Genomic DNA, 14,575 nt, shown 5'->3' on the forward strand with positions numbered 1-14,575 from the left:
TGACTTGGCATTTCTCTGTGGGTTTATAGAGGAGAACGATTCCACAGGGTTATTGTGTATGTTATTGGGCATTTTTGCATTGAACCAAAAGTGAGATGTGGTTGCAGGAGGAAGTAAGTGAGGGAAAAAGGAATGGGAAGTGAATGAACGATACGAGCTTTCTCCATTTTCAGTCAAAGCAGTGATGAAAGAAGCTTCCCACAAGCTGTACTTTAAGCAGTCTTGTATTTGGCATTTTGGAATACTCTGAGGACTGAAAGCTTTTCATGTGGGATTTCCTTAAAATAGAGTTCATGTTTGAATTGCCTTAATATGTATGAACAAAGAGATTTTTTGTTGTTTTCACTAATAGATATATATTTCGTAATTAAACATTTCAAAATAGAATTTTTTTACTCTCTGAAAAAAGGGACTACTGGCTCCATGGAACTCCTGGTTCATGGACAGCCCTGTAGCTGGTGCCTGACATTTCCAACTGACAGCATGGTACAGGATGCTACTTCCCAGTCTTTATATGCTTTGAAACATAGGAAATTCCTTAAAATAAAAATGTTTATAAATCTTAAGACAAACACTGGCCTCCGGGTATTTAGGTTCACAACATTTCCAGGTGCTTCAGTGTTCTGTCCATAGGAAAATGTAATTTTCCGTCTTTTCAGGTGATCACATGAATGTTAGGCTTTTCAAATTTGTGTTGCATTGTAACTTCTAGTTCCCATTAAAGCATTATTTGATGTGTCAGTCTTGCCATGAACCTGTCTTTGATTTTTAAACTATCTGATTAATCTGTGCATTCTTATTAAGATCTGTTTCTCTCATACTCTAAATTGTGCAACTCTGAATAATCAGTGTGTAATAACCATCAGCTAATTTTGAAATGTGCATCTTAGATCTGGATATATTTGCTAGTGTTGGAAAAGCTGTATAGCAAGGCCAGCTCATGTTCTGCAGCTCAGCACAGAGACAACCTTGCAAAACTCTTGCCAGCTGTGCACTTAAAACGTGTAATTGCATTACACTTCATGTCTCCTGTTAACTTTAATTCTTTGGAGCATCCTCATAATAGCTAGTTAAATGTGGATTTGATTTGTGTTTCTTCGATTTTTATTTTTGGCAACAGTGTGCCTTAATTTTAAGAAGTGCAAATTAATACTTATAAAATAGAATCATGTATTATTTATATACCGTTTTACATATATTCCTTTGAAATGCATAATCCAAAAAGCCTGCTTGTAGTGCAGAAATCATGCCAGCAGTATGTTGCTGTTGAAATCAGTATTTAAGGAACAAATCTGTGATTTCAGCTCTGTATATTAGTTTAATGTTGGAAAAATTTCATTGACATTAACAGCTCAGATTCTGACTGAATCCAGCTAGAAGTTTTGGTGGTTTGGTTTTTTGTTTGTTTGTTTTCTTTCATAACAAAATCCAAAGCTTTCCATGGTATGTGCTTCCAAGATAGTCGGTTAGACTACCTGAGAGCTTGGACTCTGAAAAATCTTTTACAGAACTTCAGAAATTGTTGGTTTCATTCCAACTTATAGTAAAACCAGCTTATCAATGTGCTCTGAGTATTTGCATGACCCTTCTTTCATACAACTTTCCTCCAGAATAGCTTTTAAATTTACTTCCAAGCAGAACAATTTACATTTCAGTTTGGCATATTACGGTCATGGGTCTTTCATTACAGAGAGAACATTACTGCATTACTGTCTTGAATGTTAAAGCACTCGTGTTAGAGCATTTAAGTGTTCTTATTGCCAATTGCTAAGTTTGAGATGGAAGTACTTTTTCATTGTCCGTTTAATCCGCTTTCATTTTCATCTTGTTTGGAGGTTGCCAGCCTGCTGTTTCTGAGCATCCTAATTAGGCTTGCAACAGTGAATCCAAGCACACTGTCAAAACAGCATTCAAGGTGGATGCAGAAAGCATTGACAAAGTTATGCAATCTGAGGTACAGCTGGATGCACCACATGCACATCAAGAGACGTCCCACAATGTGCTACCATTTTCCCATTGCAGCTGTCTGATCATACATGCATCATGACACTCTCATCATGTGCAAAGACAAGCCCCAGACTGTATTCCCTATCTTTGCCATTTCTTATGGAGCTGAACCACAGGAACTGTGGTGAACCATATTGAATACTAGATCTAAAAATCCACGTCATGTCAATGTCATCTGACTTCTGCCTATTATCAGAAGGAAAAGATCTACTGAAGAAAGAACTATGCATATTCCTATTCAGGCCTAAGATCCAAAACTAGGAGGAAGGCAATTGCAGTTGTATTTCTTACAATTATTTAACAACAAAAATTTAGAATGTGTGTATACGTACAGAATTTAAGTGACAGTGGTCAGTTCTGATGCTTTTATTTGTGTTAAACTTTTCTGTCATCTGAACATCTGAGAGAGATGAGTGAAGAACTATTTTCAGGAAACAGAATTAAGAATATATCTAGTTAACTGAATTTTTACCTGAAACTAAAATTAAAGCTTAAATCCTTTGTTGTCATCTCTGATCACTATTCTTGTTATATGAAGCAGACAAATCTGAGGTTTTATAGTGTATTGTCTGTCTCTCTATCAGTGAAGTGATATTCCCTGAAGTATAGTAGTTAGTATTTGCTCAAGGAATTTTTTTTTCTTTCAGTTTGTACAATACTAAAAATATGTAGACACTCAGGGTTTTTGATACTTTTAAAGTACACTAAAAAAATAAAAATGGAAAAGAGTTATCTCTTAACTGCATAATACTTTCCTTTGAGAGAAGGGAAACAGAAGCATAGAATTCCCCCTGGGAGAAATCTGTGAAGCTGCTTTCAGTTTTGAGAAATATTTTGTTGGGATGCTAATATAGTACAAATACAAGTTGAGTACAAATATACGCATATGTAGTAAGAGTCTGAAATGTTAGGTCTGTTACAAATGTGCTTCTCCTCACTGGACCGATAAGTAATAATTTGCGACGTGAAAAGCTGCTGTTCAGATTGGAGTACTTGATTGTGTAATGATTTGAGAAAGTGGAGAAAGTCAATGAAGAGCACAGAAAATTAATGTTTATTGGAGATCAGTTTAATGACATAGATTCAAAATAATTTCATTTCCATAGCTTGCTTCCATCCTGAACAGTTAATATTGTTTATTTTTCAATGTGATTTATATGATTTTGACTTAAGAGAATTTTTTTTTCTTTTGGCTGCTCATTTTTCACAATTATTTAGATGCTCTTTTCAAGGTAAAATCTTCCTGTAGTGAGTTGCAACTTCACCACAATATATGATGAAATTCCTTTCACATTTAGCCTTTTCTATCTTTCTTTGCTCACTATCTCTGAGATATCTAATGCATCATTTGCTACTTAAAGTCAGGTGTATCACGTCATCCTTTTTTTTTTATTTATTTAATTGGCTTTCTAACATTTGCATCGAAATATACACATAATATGGCTATTGTCTAATTTTTTTGTATAACAATTTTAAGGAAGAATTTTGACTCCTCTTAGGAAAGCAGCATTTGTATGTCATTATCTCTGTTTGTATAATCATTTGCAATCAATCTTAAATGATTACCACTTGATTCCAAAAGTCTTACTTTGGGTAGATCCTTTTCTTTACCTTGCTGACTTCTCTGACTTTGTTGCTGCCAGTATGGACCACAGACACCAACTCTCTTTGTGGAGCCCACCTTATACTGTCAGAGGGAAAAATCAGTGTGCTTCTTCTCTTTATTTTGTATCTGAAAATAGAATTTTATAACTTGTCCCTTCTGATCAGATGGCATCCCTCTTTTCATGAGGTGACTGACTCTGATATTCTTTTGTATCGTCATCTTTTGTTGACAGAAGATCACACAAAGCCCCATTTGTGTTTTTTGATGTTAGAGGTTTGGTGTTTTTTTCCCTCCTTCTCAAGAGTTAATGCCCTAATGGCTTTAAATACACTTTCTCCTCAGTAGCACATCGTGCTGGAGTGTAGATATGTGATTACTTTATGAACTTTTATCAATATTCTACTTTGTCTTTTTGGATTTATCCAGTCCAGTCAATCTGACTTCAAGACAGGGAGTTTGGGATTTGAAGATGATGAGCTCTGCCCCGCATGATATACTCAAGAAGACTACACTCAGGCTTCTAGTTTCTGGTTGCTTGAAGATTTTATTTATTTATTTATTTATTTTGGAACCCCCAATTAATTGCTTGCTTTTGTTTTCTTCAAGAGTCAGGGTGGAGAAGTAGTAGTTCAAATGTAGTTCAGAATGTAGTTCAAATGCCTTGATAGCCTTCTCCTTTTCCAAACTGATGTGAATTTGTGCTGTGGTTTGTTCAGTCCAGCAGCAATATTTGTGCAAGGATTTCACTTCTTACCATGATGGATTTTGCTATTTTAATTTTATACTAAGTTCTATGCAAAAATACTACAATTTCAATGAAGGGGAAAAAAAATCATATTTTTTTGCTGGACAATTCAGTGTTCATTGGAAAAATATTTATTCTGAGGCACTACGATGCACATGAATTCAAAAGAAATAGGTGAATCGACTATTAGACCACCAAAGTATCACTGTATAAATAAATAAAATTCTATTTCTCAACAACTTACATTTTTTTCCTCAAAAGTCTTTCTCAATGTGTTTTGTATAACTTTTAAATTATTTTTCTGGCAGTGCCTATTTTTTCAAGGAGCTTGTATTATATATGATAACAGTAGGATGGATTTGCTTGACACAACCTACTGCTGCTAGTAACTTTTCTTCAGCTTGTAGAATTTGATTCTTTGTCACATTAGTACATTCCACACAGTGATATTTAATTTTCCCTACATTATTGATATATATCATTTTTTCCATACTGACAGTTCCCTATGAATTGATGTTCTCTTTATGTATAGTAACAAAGATATATATTTATATTGAATTTTCCCTTCAGTACATGATTATTTGAAAATATGAGGAATCATATTTACGAAGGAAAGGGAAATTATATTCTCATTAAGATTTTTGGTTATAATTATTTTTAGTTAAAAAAATAATTTATCGAGATCAGTACGTTCTTATGTTTCAAAGAGTTTCATGGCAGTATTTCATTATAATCACTGGCATTTCTACTAAGTTACCATGGCAGGTTTTAGCAATATAGTAGCCCTTAGTCACTCTCATACTATAGTATGGATGCTGGTTATTTGCAGTTTATAATTTTTTCTTGCCGTTTTCTTTTGGTACGTAATGCCTGGACAATTGTGTTTCTAATTGTGTTTCAATTGTTAGAAACAGGTTTAAATTTGAAACCTGTTGTATGATGAAGACTTACAGATTTACTCTTTCTGGATCTCCATCCAACTTAAATTTGTTCTCTCTCTTTCAGATATCTGTTCGATGCCTAATCAACTACATTTATGCATTTTTAAATCTTTGTTTATTTATTCATTTTGGAGAAGCGGCTATGTTGTCATTCATCCTTGGTTTTCCTGTTTTGCCTTCTCATGGCATCTTCACACCTGTCCAGTGCTTGAATATAGCTAATTCTGTCCAGAAAGTAGCTTTGACATACAGACTTTCCCAGCAAAATTTTCACAGCTACGATTTGTTCTTTGCACATGCAAAATCACTGTGTCGAGTCTTAATATGTAGAACCTCACCTAGTATGAAGCTATTCAAAATACTGATGAAAGGTTACTTTTCTAGGTTGTTGCTCTAATCATCTACCTGTTCTTCAGTGTACCTTCTTAGCATTATAAAACATAGAGCTTTTACTTCTTTTTTTTTTTCTTGGAGCCTTTCTTGAAGTATTGAATCTCGGCTTTTATATTTTAAAAGGTGTTCAGATGTCAGCTCTTGTTTGCTTTGCTCATTTATTATTGTTCACTTCTTTCATTTTCAGTGATCTTGCTTCCGACATGAATGTCTTTTGTATGTGGAAAGAGCATACTATTAATTCACACTAAAGCAATTTATTATCCAACTTCAAACTTTCCTCAAAACCTCTTTGACACCTTCCCTTTGATTAACTTGACAATTCATAGGCAGCTGTTACATTGAGACGAGAGTTACAATGAGACGAGTTACGTTGAGCCTGCCATAGTGAGTAATATTCACTCACTTCTTTGTACTCATCGACCTGTCTACCCATCTCTTTCTCTGTCTACCTACATATCTATTATGTTTTTATGCTTCAGATACTAACTTTCACAAGGCAGGTTCTCTCTGGCCAATACACATGGTCCAAGATGGGTTTTGACCTATAGGCCTTCCTCTTGGAACATTAATTTTTATGTATGCTGAGGTCCTACACTTAGTCTACTTTCCTGGCCACTGTGTTCCTGCCCTCCTTTCTGCCCCTAATTGCCCATTGCAGTTCCTTAGTGCCAATTTTTTAACCCATTCAGTTTTTTTGCTGAACTTTTGCAAAATGCTAATCCAGCAGATAATTGTCCATTTTTCTTGTAAGATAGCTAAAATTAACTATCTTTGAGTAGATGAAACACTTCTTAAACAAAGAAACAAACCAAAAAAACCAACAACTTGAATCTGTGTCACCAATTAGAACTTGGATGATAAGTGTGTTTTTTGATATTGTCTTAAAAGCCATGAAAGGATAAGAACATGTAATGTAGCTCTAGTATCAGTTATTTTATATGAAGATCTATTAAGATATCTAGAGTTCTCAAAATAAGTTCTTACTGAAAACCTTTAAAAAACAGTAGATAATCAAAAACTATCTCAGATAACATGAAGCATGATAAAAACCTAGGTAGTTAAAAGTGAAAGGTAGTTCCAGTAAAATTATATTGTCTTGCAATTATGAGGGAAGAAGGAGGTTTGAGTTCCCATAGTTAATACATTGAAATATGTCATAACATAAAGAATGATCTAAAAGAATGAAATAGCACTAAGCATGTATGTATGTGTAGTTGTAATGACTGTGCCATAAAATTTGCATCTTTTCTAATATATTAAGACTTTATTTGTTCACATTTGTGTCTCTGATTCCTGACTTACTATAATTGTCTTTCCAGAGCCTACTCTGTGATTCCTTTGGGAAGAATTTTAACTACAGAAGACTTTACATGTTGTAATTTTGTATGTAATATCGATAGGGTAGTTCTGCCATGTGTCTACCTCCGTTTTCATTAGAAGCATAGGGGGGAGATTAAAACAAAAAAATCCAACCAATCAATTCAAAACATGCAAAATCTCACAACAAACAAAAAACTCTTCTCTAAAGACTAGTTCAGTAGTTTAATCTAAAGCATGGTTTGCTTCATTTGTACACATCAGAACTTACCTCTCTAGATATAAACTGTTAGTTTGTTAATTTATGTTTATTTTGTTAAATTAATTTTGTTAAATTATGTTAATTTAGTCTCTTGTTTGTTTGTTTTGCAGATATAGATAGCCACTGAGGTGATGAGTTATTGTTTACATCTTCCTTTTGTCTGTTGTGGTTACTGAAAGAACAAAAATAGATTTTTTCAGATGAAATATTAGGTGTTCTTCATAAAGCAATCTATCATAGAGAATTTCTTGAATCACTGATAAAGTAACAACGTTTAATTTTCTGCAGTTTCAACACATTGTTTATATGTGGTTTTCACTGTATTCTTAGTTTCTTTTTTTAGTTACATGTATTTTTGTTTATCTAGTATTTATCTATCTATTTATCCCCACAGTTGGCATTCAGCATACAAGCATTCTCTGGAAAAAAGAACCAGCCTTTTGTGCTTGCATTTGCAACATTTTCCAAAAATTAGTGTTTTCTTCAATATTTGCATGTTCCTATAGTCAACAATGCATCTGTCTCTAAGATTGCATTTCCTTTACAGACGAATTATCTCTGAGGTTTCCAGGTTTGGTTGCCATGGAACCACAAATCTTTCTCTTTTAAAGACCAAATTATCCATAAAAATTAGTTCCTCATATAATCTCAGGACCAATATTTCTGTGTTGGATAGGTAAATATTTTCCCTTGATTAACCAACAATAAGCATTCTTGTTAATGGAATATTGAAGCAGCATTTAATTATGATCTTTAAATTAAATTTTCTATACTTATTTTGTTTGCTCAACTTCCTGTACTGTGTTTCCATGTAATAAAATGTGGAAATGACACAGTAAAGAATTAGGAGAATTTTTCAGAAATGGTATGATTTTGAGGGACTTCAACTTGAAAAAATAACAGGCGTTTATGATCTTAAGACCATGAAATCTCAGCAATGTTGAAGTAGATTTAAGATCTCAAACACCAAAGTCAGTGTAAGGGAGATTAATTTAGTTAGAGGTAGAAGCCAGCTGAGTCTATATTACAAGTCGAAGACATCTTTGACCCTCTTCTCTCATGCTACAGTTCCCACCTGAGTAGTAGAGTACCTTTCCCTTTATATGAGCAGATGGTTTTTCCTATTTGTATATATAATCTCAAAAGAGTTAATTATTTCCAATTAATGTACAGTTGTTTTCTGTAACAATTAAGTGTTTACAAATCATCAATTACAAGTTACAAAGTTTGAATTAAGAGTAACTTGCCAGTGTGAGAGAATGACATAAAATGTAAATCCTTCTTGCCATAATTAAAAATAATAAGCAATTGTAAATTGATTAATAAATAAATTATTTTTGTGCAGCACTAAGTGTTGCTGACTATGCATATATGATTTCATATGATTGAAAATCAGTGAGAACAATGTAAGCGAAGGACATACATAGTAAAGTTCATTCAGATACCACATGTGGCCTCAAAATAGGCTGCTTCCTTAAGAAATAAATAAATAAAAGATAGTAAGTAATTATTTGAAAAATGTGATGTTGAACAGGCTTTCCCAAAGATATTCCCCATTATGTTCAGAAAGGAGAAAGTCTGTTTTTTGTTGCTGTGAACTTGAAGCAATGCTACCAATGCCTATTCACACTGAAGAGGCCACTGCTCTTAGATATAAACAGTTTGGTATCCTCTGACTCTGGAACTCTTTTTCCTACCTGTGCAGCTCTGAATGTGACCAAAAGTTTTCAGTTTACATAATGACTTAACAATATTTCTCTTTTTTTAATGAAATAATTAGACGTAAAAGAAAACATTCTATATTCATGAAAGTACAAAAATCTGTTGCCCTTTTATTACTTTTAGTAAAACTGTGTTCCACACCTGTGGCTTTTTATATTTTCAAACTTTGCAAGTGTTATTAGTTCAACAAAGATTCAACAGTTCATCCGTTCAACTAATGTTTTGCAGGACATATTTTGTATAGTAGAAACTGATTTTGGAGGCATGAGGAAAAAGAAGAGCAAATGGCACAGCTACTTATAAAATCTGAAACTTGTTATAAAAGAAACAAGCATGTGATTCCATTGTTTCAAACTATAGTAGCTTGAATTTTATCAAATTGCCATACTCAGTAGCTGAAACTGTGAAAGACCATGTGATTACAAAAGAACTGTGTCACATCATCTTGTGCTAGATATGTCTAAACTCAAGGCTGGATTTAAGACTATCCAATTCTTTTGGCGACTGTAGAATGATTTTGGGAAACTATTAAATGAAACTTTCATTTTGATTTTTCAGTAGTTTTTTTTTTGTGTTTTCTTGTTGTTTTTTTTTGTTTGTTTGTTTTTTTTTTTGAAAACTAGGGAAAAATATTTAAGGGAGATTTGTTGAAAAGTCTTTTTGAAACAGTTATGAAGATGACTGCAGTTTGACAAACATCTCTCTGGCTCTATGGGGTAGTTCATACATACTTTCTAGCAATTTTCTTTCCAGAAACTCATACCTTGTCACTACGCTGTTGAAGCTTTTGTTTCTTTTTCTACATTTAGACCTAACATGTAAACATGTACAATCCAAATAGTGAAAACAAGTAAAACATCTTTGTTTTGATGAAGTAGATTAGTACTGTCCTTAACTGTATTCTTTCTTTACTGATAACTTAAATAACTCTGATTTGTCTGTCATATGTAATTTGTCTGAACACCAACAGTAATTGAAACTTACTGTCGTATATGACACTTAGGGAATTACTGAATTGTGCATTATTGAGATGAGGTCTACTGTTTGGAAGACTGTCATGTACAAGTAAGTCAGAAATACTCTGATTGTTTCAAGTTGTAAAGACAATGAACTTATGAGGACTCAAACTGAAAGTTGATGTCAAATTTAAAGAAGCTGGGAGAATTAGGCATGAAATTAATGTTAAAACTAAATGGGAATTTACTGCTTAGCACTAAAGGTTCCTAGAAAAATCTAACCATTACAGTTTTAAGTGACCAGAACCACTGTCACCTGTCTTATTCATATGATTTTATGTACATTATTTCAAATCAGTTTAGAAAAGATTTAGGGATCTAAGAACAGACTAATTAAAAATGTCAAAAAGCTTTCACATAACAATAAGCAAATCAAAACAGATCATGGTTTTAATTTCTGAACTAAAAAGGACAAGATATATTCCTGTGTTTGCTTCAGCAACAAGGCTTCTAATGTCACTGTTATCGGTCCTTAAGGTAAATTCTACAAGATGGACTTATAACTCAACTTCAGATAGCCACTGTAGGTTTCTGATATTATGACATATCAATATTCCAACAGTTTATTAAATTAGATTGGTCTAAACTGTGTGCCTTCAGGAAATGAAGGTAAAATGATTTGAGGTGTATGATATCTTTCAATTTAAGTTCATAGAATATGTTAAAAATTTTAAATCTTGCCATTAAACCTCTATTGATTGAAATCACTAGAGAAAGTCAATCACTGACCTGTAGGGATCTCTTTGAATTTTACAGTTTTCCTCAGTAAAAATTCAGAGATTTAGACCTTTTGAATTCCAGAAAGTGCTCTAGTGTTCACTTGGCATTGCTTTGGCTGCACTCTTCTTAAAATGTTGGCTTCATCATATAACATTTTGATGTCCATATAATTTCACAGATTACTTAGATATGTCATAGTAGCAAATACACTAAATAAAATGCAGCAGTGTATTTTTCTTTCAGTATTATATATAGCATATTTAAGAAAATCAATATTGACAATTCATATGATGTATATGTGAAATCCATGGGGTTACAAATCTCCAGTCATAAGGATATATGTTTAAATTTGTACTACTGTATTGGCATCCTGATTAATCGACAGTTTAGTATGTGTGAAAATGGCAAAGACTGAAAAGAGAGAAAATATTCCTCACGTAATGAAAAGTGAGTTCAAACATCTGTACTATAAATTGTTCTTTCAGAATATCTGACGGATAATTCTGTGGTCTGTATAAGTGTCCATAAAGAAGGGAATATTTTAAACTTTACCTTTAAAAGGGATCTGATCTGATGAGGAAGTTTCTTGAGACTTCCAAACTTCAAAGAACTATAATGAATAACGACATTTAAAGCTTATTTTTGAAGTGAAAGTTAGGAAAGAGAAAAGCCTATTGCAGTGTCTTCTTTTCATGATGTTAATATGTATCACAGCCACAACAAACACACATAAAAGCATAAATTTATGGGAACAAAATCAAGATGGTGGATGTTGATGAAATGAGAAGGATAAATTAAATTGTACTCATATTTTATTGTAGAGAACATGCTACAGCTAGCACATGTTCACACTCATACACAAGAAAGTTTTTTAATGCATATGGCTGCCTTTATATTGCATTTTGTTTTTGATGGATGAATTTCAAATGTGTTATACCTCTAGGAATACTTCGTAGGCAGTGTGAGCTTTCTTTGTCCATGGTTAGAGGGGGATAGGCAGCTAAATGAGTTCAACTGTTATATCACTTAATTGTATTACTTATTATATGTCAGTCACTCTGATAATAATGCCTCCTATTTATTTCCATGGAAGCTATAACAGATACAAAGAGCATAATAACACTATTTGATAGAGCAAATTCTCAGCTACAAAACATGGTTTTGGAACCATCACCACCAGTAGCTAGGCATTTTTGACAACAGTGAATGTGAGCCAGCATGCCTCACTTAAAAAAATTGCCATCCAGAATGTGGCTTATCATTCCTATCTCTATTGCCTCTGTTGAAACGCACCACCTACCACCTCACTCTGCTCACATCCACTGTTTGGTCTCCAAAAAAAACTATTGATGAATGTTAAAGGGTGCCATTTTTTCTGCATGGCAGAATTCAATGACACACCTATGCTTCATATGCTCTTCCATGTCAGACACCATTCTGTCAGACTGCCCCTCTGCTGCCATGTTACATGGCAATAAAATGTAATAGAATATTGGTGGAAAGATTCAATCTCCACTTCCATATCACCATCAGCCACCTCTGACTTTGTGGGCCAACATTAAAATAGGAGGCATTACTTTCAGAGGAGCTTTTCTACTTCTAGGAAGGGTGTATTAAAATGGAGAGTATGCTTCTCCTGACTTTTGTTCTGGCCAGAGCAGGAGTGTAGCAAACTCATATTTGTTCACACTGTACAGTGCAGATGCAAAACCTCAAATGTATTAAAACATCACTTAAAACTACTGTTTGAGGTTTTGAGCTACTGAAGTGTGATCAGATTAAGCAGATCTTTGAATGGTCTTACAATTTTAGATAGAGCTAAAACTCAATTATGATTCCTCTAGGTTTTTAAACTTCTCTTCTGGGGGAAACCAGTATAGTGGTATTTCTCAGGAATATAACATTTTACAAGTCATAATTTTAGTAATTCATATTCATTCATTGTTCCAGATATGGTTATAGTCTTGGGAGGCAATGTGTTACATTATGAAAGAGAATTTGGAAATATAAATAGGAAATCAGAAATTTTTATAATGGATGAACTGTACCAAAATTTCACTTCATATTTGTTCCCTATTACCTCATAACTCCCATTGTTTCCTTCTGATTCCTTCTCTATGTTGGTGTTGCAGCAAGTCCAAACTGAGTAATTACGTAATGTAGAGAGAAGCAGGGGAACTGTCTTTTTGAGTGTGTTCATTAGGTAGCTTTCTTATTTTAAAGTGTTTTGAAGCTATTTGTAACAGACATCTTTTCCCTCCTCTTAGCAGCAATTGTCTGTTGTCCTCAGCTCTTTGTTAGAGGTACATGTATTTTTTCTTGACTTCTGAGTGTTAATATTTTAAAAAGAGACTTTTGGAGGAGAAGAGGAAGGTCAGAAACTATTCAGCAAAGCTTAGGAAAACAAGTCAGTTTCAAGGCTACAGAGAACGCAAACCATGCACTATAGCTTAAGCTTTCAAAATTATAAAGTAGGTAAATAGGATTTTAATGGAAATTTCACAGAAAGACTTGTATTTCCAAACACCGGTATAATATCTGTATCAGGGTGAAATCCGCATGAGATTTGCTGACTTTAAAATTCAGCACTTTCATTTTGTGCCATTGAGCAAAAAACTAATTTATTTTTTTTATCCATATTGCATAAGTAACAAAATGAAATTTTACCCTCTGATGACTGGCAATACCTTGCATTAGCCAAGATGAAGTCATTAGAGAAGCATTATAGTTTTGCTGTATTTCAGCGCTTGCTGATGTTTCCATTACAAGACCTGGCTTTAACGATTAGGCAAAACCAGAACTTCAAATTTATTTCCAAGGCAGATTGAAAACTTCTGTCATGACAGAAGCAGAGGCTTTTGTTTGTTTGTTTGTTTGTTTGTTTGTTTGTTTTTAAATAATAAAATAGAGGAAAGAAACTGGATTTAAGATTTAAAATGACTTTTGAATTTAGGGGAAAAGGATTTTTTTGTTAGGGATTTTAGCTGTGTAGTTTTGCTCAGCTCAGTTAAAATGACCAAATAACAAATAAAGCTGTTCAATATTATGAAATACAGGAGGTTGTTTCTGTTTTCAAGAATTATTGAAGATGTGGAAAGAAGATTGATATTAAATGACTTTTGCTTGAGTAATTTCAAATTGGAGTGGTTCCAAGCTCTTCAAAAGCCAGGCCCTCATCTAGATTTCCCACTGAATAAGCTACATTACAGGGGTGATTTGTGGATCTCTGTCCCAATTTTTTGCCATGCAGAAGAAACTAAACTAGGATTACTGCAAAAACTAAATTAACTATAACGTTTTCCATTCTGTTTTGCATTATAACAAAGTGTCCTTATCTTAAATTCCACTTTCATGTGACCAAATAATACAAACACATGAAATATAATTTGTCTTATAACTTAGAATGATTTAGGTTGAAAGGGACCTTAAAGATCATCTAAGATCATCCTCCCTGCTGGTAAGTTTGCTAACCACTAGATCAACTGCCCAGGACCTCATCTAACCTGGGCTTGAATACCTTCAGGGATGGGGCAACCACAACTTTTCTGGGCAACTTATTCCAGTGCTTCACCAACCTCTGAATGAAAAATATCCTCCTAACATCTAATGTAGATCTCCCTTCTTTTAGTTTGAAACCATCCTCCCTTGTCCTATCACTGTCAGTCCATGTATAAAGTCAATCTCTGTCCTGACTATAAGCTCCTTTTAAGTACCCAAAGACTACAGTGAGGTCTTCGTGAAGCCTTCTCTTCTCTTCTGAACAAGCCTCAGCCTGCCTTAATAGGAGTGATCTATCTGATCTGGACCCACTTTGACAGCTCCACGTCTTTTTTGTGCTGGGGG

The sequence above is a fragment of the Meleagris gallopavo genome, chromosome 4, assembly GCF_000146605.3.
Source record: "Meleagris gallopavo isolate NT-WF06-2002-E0010 breed Aviagen turkey brand Nicholas breeding stock chromosome 4, Turkey_5.1, whole genome shotgun sequence".
Classification (NCBI taxonomy): Eukaryota; Metazoa; Chordata; class Aves; order Galliformes; family Phasianidae; genus Meleagris; species Meleagris gallopavo.